The sequence below is a fragment of the Meriones unguiculatus genome, chromosome 12 (genome assembly GCF_030254825.1).
Source record: "Meriones unguiculatus strain TT.TT164.6M chromosome 12, Bangor_MerUng_6.1, whole genome shotgun sequence".
NCBI lineage: Eukaryota > Metazoa > Chordata > Mammalia > Rodentia > Muridae > Meriones > Meriones unguiculatus.
The window spans coordinates 30706234-30719473 of record NC_083360.1 but is presented as its reverse complement, the minus strand read 5'-3'; the positions used below and the strand labels follow the sequence as shown (position 1 = coordinate 30719473).

The window sequence follows — 13240 nt, the reverse complement described above, 5'->3', positions numbered from 1 at the left end:
AGCATCCAAAGTCTGACTAATTGCTGTTTGATGACAACACATTACTGGCATTATTTTCCTAATTTTATCTGTGTCCTGTGTGAGACAAGGTGTGGATATTTGGAGGGTCTGCATGCTGCTAAATAGGGGAATGGATAAATAAGTATGAAACTGTCACCCTGTCATAGTCACAGATGTTTAAAACATGGAACAAAGAAGCTTCTGGAAACTGCTGAGGGAGGTGTGTACAGCACAGTTCACAAGGACTGGCAACTCAAAAGCAGGTCCTGGGATCAGGGTGTAGCTCAAAGGTAGCAGCTGTCCCTAGGTGCTCAAGGCTCTGAGCTCTGTCCCCAGCACTGCAAAACAAACAAAGCAGTATAAGTGTGTAATGGACTAGCCAGATGCTGAAAAAAGCCTTTCCTAAAAAGACCCAATTTCCAGATAAGGTCACTTCACAGATCCTGAAGTTACAGCTTGAATATAGCTTTGCAGGGGGGATGCATGCAATTCAACCTACAATGCCAAGTGAATCTACCCTTACAGAAACCTGAATGCACAAAATAAGACATAGCTCAAAGTCCTATTTAGAGGGGCAATAAGAGAAACCTCTCTGAAGGATGACACTGGTGCTAAGCAAGACTGACAGCTGAGCAAGAGAAAAAGGGGACAAAGGCCAAGACTGATACCAAGGTAGACATAGGGAAGATACAGTCAAATCAGAGAAACCTGGCTCAGATGATGGAACTGGCCAGTGCTGACCAGAGGGCTGCTCACAAACCAGGGACAGGTGCTCTGATGAGAGCTAAGAAAAGACTGTAAGCGCTGGCTCTCAGTGATACATAGGGAGTCCCACATCCACCCCTCCTAAATGTCAACTCCCCCTGTGGAGTGAACATGCCACAATGGACAGGCTATAGTCAGCTTACTTCCTCTCCCTCTACAATTCAGTCACCAAAACGATTTTGCAAGTAGGCCAGTAGCTTGGATGACCCTCTAACTGGCTCCCTGCCATTCTACCCTACTCAGCCACACCTTCAGGGCCTGAGGACTGACTCCTAAGACAGTTCTTTGACCCATGAGGCAAACCTAGTCTTGGCCTCTACAGGTTATAGAAGTCACACTTCTAGGGCTTCAGGATACAGAACAAAATCCTCACTCCAGCCCAACATCTTCTTCTCCAATACTATGGCCATGACAGTACCTCAAGAGTGGCACACCCTGAACAGGTACCCACAAAGGCAGGACAGGAGCTCCAACGATGGCAATGGTAGTTCCTCACTACCTGGGGAACTACCCTCAAAAAACGCATCAAAGTAGGTTCTGTAGGTTTTGGTTGGTTAATTCAGTCTATCACATGGAGTTGCCTGGATAGTGCATGACAACACAACCAGCGACCTTTGGTTGCAGGAACAGAGTCTCACCTTTGTTGAACCATCCCTCCCCAGGCCCTGTGAACGTGTTCATGACTCTGGCTCACGACCTCTATGGCCCACATCTGTGTCCAACATCCCACTCTGTACAACACTTGGGATTAGAGACCATCCCACTCCAGCATGGTTTCACTAACCACATGTAAAATGACCTGACCCTATTTCCAAATTTAGCTCACAATTCTGAGGTCTTGGGGTTAAGACTTTCACATACAATTTGGGGATACTCCATTTAACCCGCAACAAGTCCTATTTTACCTTACCATGGCAAGGCAGATCACAAATTCAAAGCCCATGCAACTGTGTGTGTCTGAACCTGAAAAGGACTCACCCACCAGCCTCTCTTCAGATACAGTGCATCCCTCAGCTCTGGACCTGGGACTGAGGCCATCAGCAAAGCTACACTGACTCCTGGGAGCCTCACTTTATACCAGCAGTCCCACCACTCCCTACATCCGCAACTGTACTTCTTACACTAGCCACCAGCTCCCTTGTGCCAGCCCATGCTTCACTTTCTGAGGGCTTAGTGAACTTTATTAATTTGTTTGTGCACACATCTATTCACTTATTTTTGAGGCAGGATCTCACTGTGTACCCCTGACTGGCCTGAAGCTTTCTCTGTAGACCACCAGACTGGTCTTGAACTCATAAAGATCCATCTGCTTCTGCCTCTTGAGTGTTGGGATTAAAGGCATGTGCCAGCATGCCTGGCTATGAACAATTAAGATTTCTTTATTTGGGGGCTGGAGAGATGGTTTATCAGTTAAGAGCACTTGCTACTCTTGCAGAGGACCTGGGTTCAGTCACATAGCAGCTTACAACCATCTGTAACTCCAGTTCTGGGGAATTGACGTCCTTTTCTGGCTTCCTCAGACCCTTTTCTATTCTCTTCATGAATAGTTGTGCATACTTGTGAACACATGCATGCACACACATGCACACACACATATACACACACCACTCACACACACATTAAATAAAGGGTTTTTGAGACAGGGTTTCTGTGTGTGTAGCTTTGCGGTACTGGAACTCACTATGTAGACCAGGCTGCCCTCAAACACACAGAGATCCACCTACCTCTGCTTCCTGAGTGGTGGCATTAAAGGCATATACCACTACCACCCGGGAAAATAAAGTGTTAATGGATTTATTTCATATGTGTGAACATCACATGTGTGCACATCACATGTAGAGATTGATCAGAAAACAGCTTGCAAGAATTGGTTCTTTCCACTGTGGGTGCTGGTGCTTGAACTCAGGTCATCAAGCTCAAAGGTATCTTTACCTACTGAGCCTTCTTTGCAGACTCCTCTGAACATTTCCAATAAACTATTCTCAACACCACAATGCCTATAAAAAATGGACCAAGCTGGGCGTGGTTGCTGGGAGGTGGAGGCAAGCAGACCTGCTGTGAGTTTTAGGCCAGCCTGATCTAGAAAGCGAATCCAGGACAGCCAAGGCCATGTGTGCCGAGAATCCCTGTTGAAAGAGAGAGAAAGGAGAGGGAGAGAGAGAGGAAAGAAAAAAAGGAAGGAAGGAAGGAAGGAAGGAAGGAAGGAAGGAAGGAAGGAAGGAAAGAAGGAAGAAAAGAAAAGAAAAGAAAAGAAAAGAAAAGAAAAGAAAAGAAAAGAAAAGAAAAGAAAATTGGTCCAAATAAGTTCCACATTGAGATCTACCTCTAAGTCCTTTTCCCCTTCCCCCCACCCCAAATACAATATCTCTGCCTAGTAAAGTTCTCTCCTAAAAGTCTCCTGCAAGATTATAAAACTCTTACGGTGAGTTTTGCTGGCTCATAGATGTCACCTATGTTGTCTTGGGAAGCAATACTTTCCTACCCACTGTGACTGACCTCATCTTGCAGCTTCCTAGGAATGGTGATCCTAGGAATGGTGATCCTGAAACACACAATTTTGCTTTCCTGCTGCTTGCAGGAAGCCTACACTTCTGGCTCCTGTCTGGCTTCAGCATCTTCTCCCTCCAGTGTTAGAATAATGAGCAAGAACCTCAGGTATCTCCCAGGTCCCTTGGGGCCTTAGATACTTGGAAGCTACTGAATGTCCTCAACAAGTCTCTGGAAATGGTCCCAGACTCCTATTCAGAATCCATCTCTTGTCTCTCCTGTCACCTCTCCAATCTTTGGGACTGCCACTATTCTACTTTCTAAAGGCTACCTTCAGCTTCCTCCTCTAAGTTTTCTAGTGATTGATGACATATGCACCCAGTATGCCTGGCCTCCACAGTGCTTCCTCGTCTCTGCTGCTTTGGTATCTCTCCTCTCTCAGCCTACACATCACCTAACCTTTCACACTAATACTACTCTGTTCCCATTCTACACACTTCGGGATTCCTGGTCTCCTTGGCTTTCAGGCAGGAATTTCCTCTGATGCTTGTCATTATGAAACGGAGGCCACCACTGCCACCATCCTCAGAGGGTCCCAGGCTTACAGGGTTACAATCCCTTTGACTGGGGAGAACTCATCCTGGCACCCTCACAGGCAGGCCGCCTGACATAGGATTTAATAAGGATTTGCAGCACACCGGGATTTGTGAACAACCAGACTCTGAAACCTGAAAATAGCAAGGGCTGGTGGAAGTCACCTTTGAGCAGCAGGTTCAGAGCAGGTACCCAGCTACCAAAGACACCGACACCAAGTTCAAATCTAAGCTTGATAAGCTGCTTCATCTCCTCCCCTCCGACTCCTAACATACTACACAGGAAGAAAAACTTTCAAGTCCTGCTTAAAGAGCTTGCCTTTAAGCACAAAACCTGGCCAGCAGAGAATTGGTAGCTGTGTTGCTCCCACTCACAGACAAAAGTATGAGATAGTTCTAACAGAAAGAGATAACAGAGGAGCCCACCAATCAATTCTGTTAAGCCAAAGTCATCCCAAATTCAAAAAGCAATGGGCAGCTAACACATGGGCACACAACGCCTGGTTTTCTGTTTCTTTTTTATTTAGTTTTCACTCGAAAAAGATCTGAAAGCTAAGCACAAACTTGTAATTCTCAACTATTCAAGAGGCTGAGGTAGGAAAAGTATCAAGTCTAGTGACTGGAAACTAGCCTGGGCAACAAGACAGAGAGACAGCCAGACAGCCAGGTAGGTGGGAGAGAGAGAGAGGGAGAGAGGTGGGGGAGGAAGGGGGAAGGGAGGGAGGGAGAGAGAGAAGGAGGGAGGGAAGGAAGGAAGGAGGGAGAGACGCACAGGACTGGAGAGATGGCTCAGCAGTTAAGAGCATTTGCTGATCTTCCAAAGGACCTATTACCTATTACCCACATGGCAGTTCACACAGCCATCTGTAACTCTAGTTCCAGAAGAACCAACACCCTCTCCTGACCTCTGCAAGGCACAAGTATGCAGTTGGTGCACATACAGACATGCAGACAAAATGCTCTCACACATAAAATAAAAATAAATGTTTAAAACTAAAATGCAGGAGGGCCAGCAAGATGGCTCAGTGAGTAAAAGGCTTATCTGTCTCTAAACCTGACAACCTGAGCTTGAGTCCCTAGAACAGAAATAGAGAACTGACTCCTACAAACTCACATACTCAATAATAATAATTTTAATGTAGAGCACTTGAAAAATAACTAATAATCTGACTCCACATCAGTTATAACCTGTCAAGTCGTGAGCAGAGGCTTTAGAAAACACCTGAGAGACAACTCTCAGAAAAAGCATCTACTACCATTTTGACAGTGGACAGAAGCTAGGCAGTACAGACTAAAGTGAAAAGGGTACTTCACCTGCCAGGTTCTTTAGGGACATATCTCGAAGGCAGCAACCAAAAGACGTGTGACACTGACCTAGGTAACCCCTGTATGTATGTGGGATCCAGCCAGGCCCACCTGATCAACCTGCCTGAGATCCTACACATGGGCTAACCCACTGAGCTGCTGTAGAATTCCACACCCAGCAACCATAGACAAAAATCAACTATTACTATTTCCAGCTACCAACTGTGGAGGTAATTTGTTATGCTGCCATAGCAGCCCAAACAATGACACTTAATCCAAAGAATGGAGCCAAATACCCTGTTCCTCTCCTGGGGCCAGTCACCACTCCTGCAGGAAACTAGGGAGGATGGAAGGCTAGACTCCCATGAGCTACACAAGCCGAGCACGTGAGACCAGTGCAGAATACCAGCATAGAATGCTGTCCTTCTTTGGTAGTCACTGATCAGCTGGGGCTCAACCCTTTTTTGAAAATGTTACATCTAGATACACTGATTCCCAGAGAGACTGGAATAGCCTTATTTAGGTGTCATCCTTTTAAAAGGCCACACATAAATGTTATACTGATTCTGGAAAGCCTGGAACAAAGACTTGTTTGGGTGCCACGAAGTTGGTATTACTGATAACTGTAAAAGTTTTTTGTTTGTTTTTTTTTTTAATCTTTTTTAAAACAAAATGAGAAAAGGACAATGTAGTGGAAAGTGTTGGTGTCTTTAAAAACTCACCCATGTTATGTAAACATGTTTTTGTCTTAATCCCAGGTGTGAGATATGGGGCTGATTCAGTTTGTCCATAGCAGCAGGCTATTTGCCTCTGCAGGCTCTGAGAGGGTCCCTTCCCCAGCTGCATAGAGTTTAAATCTGAGGACTCTGGAGAGGGGAAAAAACGCTGGAGCCTGGAAAAAAGGCTCTAAGAAGTGTTCTGAGAAAAGAAGGCTGCTGCTCCCCCCGCCCCCCCGCTACTCCTGGTTGCTGTTGATGTAGTTTGATAAGAAGTTGGAGATATCCTGAAACTAAGATTGGACTTGCCCCAAGGACCCTGAGGACCCTAACCAGCAGAAAGTAGCTGAAGAGAACTCTGCTTCCTCTCCCCACTGACCTTCTTTCTTTCCTATCTGGTATTTGAGTGCTGAAAGGGATTGGCGTGGAGAAGGGAGAAAGAGGCATAAGAAACGTAAATAAAACACTTTGGGGTTTTTTATTTGTTTGTTCTGGTTTTTCAAGACAGGGTTTCTCTGTGTAGCTTTGGCTGTCCTAGACTTGCTTACTAGACCAGGCTGACCTCAAATTCACAGAGCTCTGCCTGCCTCTGCCTCCCAGGTGCTGGGATTACAGGCGTGCACCACCATACCCGGCTTTTATAAAATAGTTTTTAAAAAGTATGCGAACAGGACAAAAATTCCCTGACTTAACAACCAACATCCTGATAGTACTAAAACCCATAACTAGCTGATTTGGACAGTAAGATGTTTAGTTAAAACAGAAGTAAAAATCACTTCATGCAATCCATCACACTAACAGGCTAAAAAAGAAAAAAGAAAACACATTTTGGGATCCAGAGATGCCAAAAAGCATTTGACAAAATGCAACAACCTATTTGTGATAAACACACAGACACACACATACAAAAGCAGGAACGGCTGGTGGTGGTGGTGGTGGTGATGGTGGTGATGGTCATGGTGGTGGTGGTGGTGGTGGTGGTGGTGGTGGTGGTGGTGGTGGTGATGGTCGTAATGGTGGTGGTGGTGGTGGTGGTGGTGGTGGTGGTATTGGTGATGGTGATGATGGTGATGGTGGTGGTGGTGGTGGTGGTGGTGGTGATGGTCGTAATGGTGGTGGTGGTGGTGGTGGTGGTGGTGATGGTGGTGGTGGTGGTGGTGATGGTCGTAATGGTGGTGGTGGTGGTGGTGATGGTGGTGGTGGTATTGGTGATGGTGATGATGGTGATGGTGGTGGTGGTGGTGAGGGTGGTGGTGGTGATGGTGGTGGTGGTGGTGATGGTGGTGGTGATGGTGATGGTGGTGGTGGTGATGGTGGTGGTGGTGGTGGTGATGGTGGTGGTGATGGTGGTGGTGCACTCCTTTGATCCCAGGAAGTCAGAAAGCAGAGGCAGTTCCATCTCTGAGTTTGAGGCAGCCTGGTCTAGTGAGTGAGTTCTAAGACAGCCAGAACTACACAGAGAAACCCCATTTTGAAAAAAACAAAACAAACAAACAAACAAAAAACCCACAGGAACAGAAGATGAACTAGGGATAGGTCCATGGCAAAACACCTATCTAACACACGCAAGGATCTGGGTTCCACTCCCGAGTACCAGGAGGGAAAAAAGAGGGGAAAAAAAGGGTGTTACTGTCTAGATGTTCCATCATGAGACCTCTTCCCTAATGAAATGAAAGAGAAGGCTTCTACAGCTCACTCTTTCCAGTACATGAAGAAACATCTCTCTTGGGCCTCGGAAGACCACAGCATTTCCCTTCCTCCTAATACATGAGGACTGAACCTCTTTCTACAGCCTGCCTTCCTTCCCATCCTACAAGAACATGCTTTCTCCCTCCCTTCCACCACAAGAAGACACAGCCTTCCCTTCTACCCTATAAGAATAAGGTCATCCTTCTTGCACTTGAAGCTCTTACAGAGGATCCGGGCTCAGTTCCTATCACCAACATAATGGTTTACAACCATCCCTACACTCCCAGTTTCAGATCTGTTCCCCCTTCTGACCTCTGCAGGCACAGACATGCACGTAGGTAAAACACTCATATAAAATAAAATGAATATGTCTAATAAAAATTTAAAAATAGCTCTCTCTCCTCCATCCCAACAAGATGCCAAAAGGAAAGAAAGCCAAGGGGAAGAAGGTGGCCCCAGCCCCCTCTGTCGTGAAGAAACAGGAGGCCAAAAAGGTGGTCAATCCTTTGTTTGAGAAAAGGCCCAAGAACTTCAGCATTGCACAGGATATCCTGCCCAAAAGACAGCTCACACGCTTGGTCAAATGGCCCCACTACATTAGGCTGCAGCGGCAAAGGGCCATCCTCTATAAGTGGCTCAAAGTACCTCCTGCCATTAACCAGTTCACCCAGGCCCTGGACCAGCAAACAGCTACACAGTTGCTTAAGCTTGCCAGCAAGTACAGGCCAGAGACAAAGCAGGAGAAGCAGCAGAGGCTACTGGCCCGCGCTGAGAAGAAAGCTGCTGGGAAAGGGGACGTCCCAACTAAGAGAGCGCCTGTCCTTCGAGCAGGGGTCAGTACAGTCACCACCTTGGCGGAGAACAAGAAGGCTCAGCTGGTAGTGACTGCCATGATGTAGACCCCATTGAGCTGGTGGTTTTCCTACCTGACCTGGGTTGAAGGATGGTGGTCCCCTACTGGCATCATCAAGGGAAAGGCCAGGCTGGGGCGGTGGCCCATAGGAAGACTTGCATCACTGTTGCCTTCACACAGGCTAACTCGGAAGATAAGGGTGCTCTGGCTAAGCTGGTGAAGGCTATTAGGACGGATTACAACGACAGATATGATGAGATCTGGCACCACTGGGGAGGCCACGTCCTGGGTCCTAAATCTGTGGTTCATATTGCCAAGCTGGAAAAGGCAAAGGCTAAAGAACTCGCCACTAAACTGGGTTAAATGTACACTGATAAGTTTTCTGTGCATAAAATACAATTACAAAATTAAAAAAATTAAAAATAAAACCATTAATTAAAGCAATACCACAGGGGCCTGGAGAGATGACTCAGTAATTAAGAGCACTGGCTGTTCTTCTGGAGGACCTGAGTTCAATTTCCAGAACCACATGACAGCTTATAACTATCTGTAACTCTAGTCCCAGGAGATTTGACACCTTCCTCTGGCCTCCTTGGGCACTGCATATATGTGGTTCACAGACACACATAGGCAAAACACCCACACAGATAAAATAGTATTTTTTAAAGAGAATACCATAGTCCAGGTGGCTTATTAAAAAAAAAAAATCTTATTTTTTACAGTTCTAGAGGCTAGGAAAAAAATCTAGACTCAAGACCTGATACCCTTGACAAAAAGTAACTCAAAAGGATCATAGACCTAAGTGTGAAATATAAAACTATAAAACACGGTGTGGGAGCAATGGCTCAGAGGTTGAGAGCACTGGCTGCTCTTCTAGAGGACCTGGGCTCGAACCCAGCACCCACAGGGCAGCAACCGTCCCTAAGTTATAGACAGTTGGCCTCCAAGGACACTGCACTTAAGTGATGCACAAACATAATTACGGGAAGCAAAACACCCACACGAAAAATAATTTTTAAAACTCGTAAAGTCTGTAAAATCCCTAGCCCAGTGGTTCTCACCCTTCCTGATGCTGTGACCCTTTAATACAGTTCCTCATGTTGTGGTGACCCCCAACCACAAAATTATTTTCGTTGCTACTTCTTAGCTATAATGTTGCTACTGCTATGAATCACGATGTAAATACCTGATATGCAGAATATCTGATATGCAATCCCAGTGAAAGTCCCCCAAAGAAGTCAAAACCAACAGGTTGAGAACTGAATGGTTGTCCTAAATAATATTTATGTCCTTAACTTTGGCAATAACTTCAAATAGGTACAATGAACAAAGCACGGTGGTACATGCCTTTAATCCTGCACTGGGGAATCAGAGGCAGACAGACTGATGAGAGTTCAAGGCCAGTCTGATCTACATAGTAAGTTCCAGGCCAGCCAGAGCTATATAATGAGACCCTACTTCAATGCAGATAGATAGATAGATAGATAGATAGATAGATAGATAGATAGATAGATAGATAGGGATAGCCAAAATGCTCTTCAGTATGTAACACTGGGGACTGGACAAGAGGCTCAGCAGTTAGGAACATGTCTCCCAGAGCAGTGACACAAGCCTGTAATCTCAGCACTTGGGGAGGCAGAGGCAGGCAGATGCTATGAGTTCGAGGCCAGCCTGTTCTACAAAGCTTGCTAAAAAGCAAGCAAGCAAATAAGCAAACAAACATGTCTTAGTTAGGGTTTTTCTACTGCTGTGATAAAACACCATAAACAAAAGCAACTTAGGGATGAAAGAGTTTATTTCAGCTTACAATTCTATGCCACAGTCCATCAAGAAAGGAAGCTGGGGCAGAAACTGAAACCATGGAGGAACTCCGCTTTCTGGCTTGCTCCTCATGGCTTGGTAAGTCTGCTTGCTTCCTTTCCTTTCTTTCTTTCTTTCTTTTTTTTTTTCCCAAGACAGGGTTTCTCTGTGTAGCCTTGGCTGTCCTGGACTTGCTTTGTAGACCAGGCTGGCCTCAAACTCACAGAGACCCGCCTGCCCCTGCCTGAGTGCTGGGATCACAGGCGTGCATAAGTCTGCTTTCTCATAGCACCCAGGACTGCTAGCACCAGGGGTGGCAATTCTCACATCAATCAACTGAGAAAATGCCCGAGGGGGCTGGAGAGATGGTTCATCGGGTCAGAGCACTGTCTGCTCCTCCAGAGGGCCTGAGTTCAATCCCCAGCAACTACATGGTGGCTTACAGCCATCTATACTAGAACCTGATGCCTTCTTCTAACATGCAGGCACACATGCAGGTAGAACACTCATAGATAAAATAAATAAAAGCTTAAAAAAAAAGAGAGAGAAAGAAGGAAGGAGGGAAGAAAGAAGGAATGAAAGAAAGAAAATGCCTAACAGGATTGCCCATAGGCCAATCTAATGGGGGCATTTTTTCAAGTGAGGGTCCCTCTTTCCAAATAACTCTAGCATTATGTCAAGTTGACACAAAACTAAGCACCATACAGTTTATACCTCCCTGCAGAGAATCTTAATTCAGTTTCCAGCACTCACACTGGATGGCTCACAATCACATCTAGTTCCAGCTCCAGGTGATCCAACACCCTCTTCTGGACTCCTCCAGCACCTGTGCTTACACGTGTACATTCACACACAATACACATAATTAAAATAAACATTTAAAGAGTGAGGTATCATGCTAGTAAATCAGTAGAAGGAACTTAAACCTCATATTACTAAGTGAAAGAAGCCAATACGAAAAGACTGCCAAATGTATGACATCCTAGAATAGGCAAAACGATAGAGAAAGTAAAAAGAATAAGTGGTGGCTGGGGCAGTGGTAGCACAAACTTTTAACCCCTGCAAGTGGGAGGCAGAGGCAGGCGAATCTCTCAGTTCAAGGCCAGCTTGGTCTACACAGTGAGTTCCAGGACAGCCAGGGCTACATAGAGAAACCCTGTCTCGGAAAGAAAAGAACAATAACAACCGAAAAAAAAAAAAAGGATGAGTGGTGATCAGTAGCTAAGAGAAGGAGGGATGAACAGGTAAAACAAAGAGCCATTATTAGGAAATTAAAAGTACTCTGCTTATAATGGTTAAATCCATAACATTATACATTTGTCAAAACTCGAAACAGCCCAGCATCCGGGCTAGAGATATGGCACTCACACAGGAGCAGAGTTCAACTTCCAGCACCCAGACAGAGGCTCCCAACCATCCACAACTCCAATTCCTGAGGACCTGACGGCCCCTTCTGACTTCAGGAGGCCCCAGGCACAGACATGCACAGCAAAACACTCAAAAACATAAAAATGCAATAGATATATCTTTTTTCTTAAGAGATTTAAAAAAATAAAAGTCCAGTTATCAACAACTGTAACAAATACGACACTCTAATAGGGATATTGATAACAGCATAGACTAAGTAAAGTAGGAAAGAGAAGAGTTCAATTTCCTGTGAACCTAAAACTGCTCCCCCCAAAAAATATTACCAGACATGGTAGCACACATCTATAATTCCAGCACTGAAAGACAGAGAAAGGAGGTTTACAATTTTCAGGCCAACCTGTGCTACACAGAGATACCCTGTCTCAAAAACAGTAAAGTTTGTGTTTTGTTTTGCTCTGTTTTTAGAGATAGGGTTTCTCTGTGTAGCCCTGGCTATCCGGGAACTCACTCATTCACTCACTCTATACACCAGGCTGACCTCAAACTCACAGAGATCTGCCTGCCTCTGCCTCCCAAGAGCTAGGATTAAAGGCACTGACACCCCAGAAATAAATAAAGTTTTCCATGATTTAAGAAAAAGTTTTTTCAGTGTTTCCAAAGCATCAGTGGAGATACCTAAGGATTTTCTTGACCTTGTCTATACCAGTAAAATCATGTTCTCTCTCCTAGATATTACTGGATTCTGAGTATACACAAAATTTCTGTAACAAGAAGTTGGAAATACAGCTAGTTAAAAAAAAAAAAAAGGAAGTCAGACAGTGGTGGTACACACCTTTAATCCCAGCACTCCAGGGGCAGACAGATCTCAGAGAAACCATATTTCAAAAAAAAAATTAAAAAAAAATAGAAAAAGAAACAAACAAACAAAGAAGAGGATTGTTTGCATTAGAGGGCTAGACAGCTCAGTGGTTAGGAGCAGGGGCTGCTCTTGCAGAGGACCTACGTTAGACTCCCTAGCAACAGCATGATGTCCCACAACCACCTGCAGCTCCAGCTCATGTAGAACCAAAACCCTCTTTTCACCTCCAAAGGCACCAAGCATGGGCGTGATACTGACAATCAGGCAAAACACACTGCCATACACACGAAATCCATTTTGTAATAAAAAAAAAAAAAAAAAAAAAAAGCCTAGTGCTGTGGTGCACACCTGTATATTCCAACACTCAGGGAGGCAGAGGCAGATCTCTGTGAGTTCAAGGCCAGCCTAGTCTACAAAGTGAGTCCAGGCTAGCCAAGGCTACACAGAGAAACCCTGTCTCGAAAAGCCAAAAAGCAAACAACAAAAGAACAACACAAAAAGATTGTTTGGCATTTTCTCTGTCTCAGAGTAGCAAGTAAAACTGTCTCTTTTATGGTTGTCAAATCCAACCTAAGTGAAGAAAAACTGAAAGGCCATGTATGTAACTCATTATGGCTCCAGTCCAAGTCACAAGCTCTCAAACCGGAGGAGAAAGTTCCAGAACCAAGATCTAAGCCCCAGGGACAGCCAGCAGAATCACTTAGGAAGCCGCGGGAAGGGGCCAGGTTTGCTATGCCCAGTCCACAAAGGGGAGTATGGAAGAGAGAATCACCTGAAATAACTGCCACAGGCAGCCCAGCGCTAA

The 13240-nt window shown here is 45.2% G+C and overlaps 1 protein-coding gene and 1 pseudogene across 3 annotated transcripts in view; one reads left to right on the top strand and one right to left on the bottom strand.

Annotated features, from left to right (window-relative positions):
• Fam53a (family with sequence similarity 53 member A) overlaps positions 1 to 13240 on the bottom strand; it is a 35534-nt gene that overhangs the window by 20790 nt on the left and 1504 nt on the right. The window lies entirely within an intron of this gene.
• Positions 7972 to 8772, top strand: LOC110557372 (large ribosomal subunit protein eL8-like; annotated as a pseudogene).